The sequence below is a fragment of the Fulmarus glacialis genome, unplaced genomic scaffold (genome assembly GCF_000690835.1).
Source record: "Fulmarus glacialis isolate BGI_N327 unplaced genomic scaffold, ASM69083v1 scaffold7691, whole genome shotgun sequence".
NCBI lineage: Eukaryota > Metazoa > Chordata > Aves > Procellariiformes > Procellariidae > Fulmarus > Fulmarus glacialis.
Genome location: NW_009190906.1, coordinates 51,147 through 51,756, shown reverse-complemented (window position 1 = coordinate 51,756; position 610 = coordinate 51,147). Strand labels below are relative to the sequence as shown.

The 610-nt window shown below is 41.5% G+C and overlaps 1 protein-coding gene across 1 annotated transcript in view; it reads right to left on the bottom strand.

The window, feature by feature from the left end:
- Nucleotides 1-610, bottom strand: part of DDX10 (DEAD (Asp-Glu-Ala-Asp) box polypeptide 10) — a gene marked incomplete at its 5' end in the record, with an annotated part of 50,130 nt that overhangs the window by 1,425 nt on the left and 48,095 nt on the right. The gene's annotated exons all lie outside the window — the stretch shown is intronic.

The following is a 610-nucleotide window of genomic DNA, read 5'->3' as shown; positions in this document are numbered from 1 at the left end:
TGCTGAAAGTAAAAAATCATGGTTTGAAGGTTACATTATTGTAAAGATTGTTACGATTTGTATCGGGAAGTGGCTCATCATGCATTGCAGTTTGCTTCTCAGTGCCATATACTGTGGTACAGCATCAAAATTATGACTAAAGTAGCAGCTATTTTAGAGAGGTACAAGCAAATTAGTAAGTGATAAGAATTAAAACTGTCAAAATTTCCCAGGTATTCAAATCATAAATTAAAGCAACTACAAGGATATTGATTTTGTTAGGCAAATAAAATTACTTTTTGCTAATAACATAAAATGATAAAAGCGTAAGTAAGTCACACCACTTATCTTTTGGGAGCAATTCTGACCTCTGATACATACGGACAACACATCTGACTTCAAGCAAGTATTCTGTGTCCTGGTTCCGGCTGGGACAGAGTTAACTTTCTCCCCAGTAGCTTGGGGGGTGTGCTGTGGTTTGGGTTTGGTATGAAAGGAGCGTTGATGGCCCATTGATGCTTTGGCTGTTGCTGGGTGATGCTCGCATGGGGCCGGGGGAGCACAGCCGCGGTGGTGGACCCAGCTGGCCAATGGGGTGTTCTATACCATGTGACATCATGCTCAGTCTAAA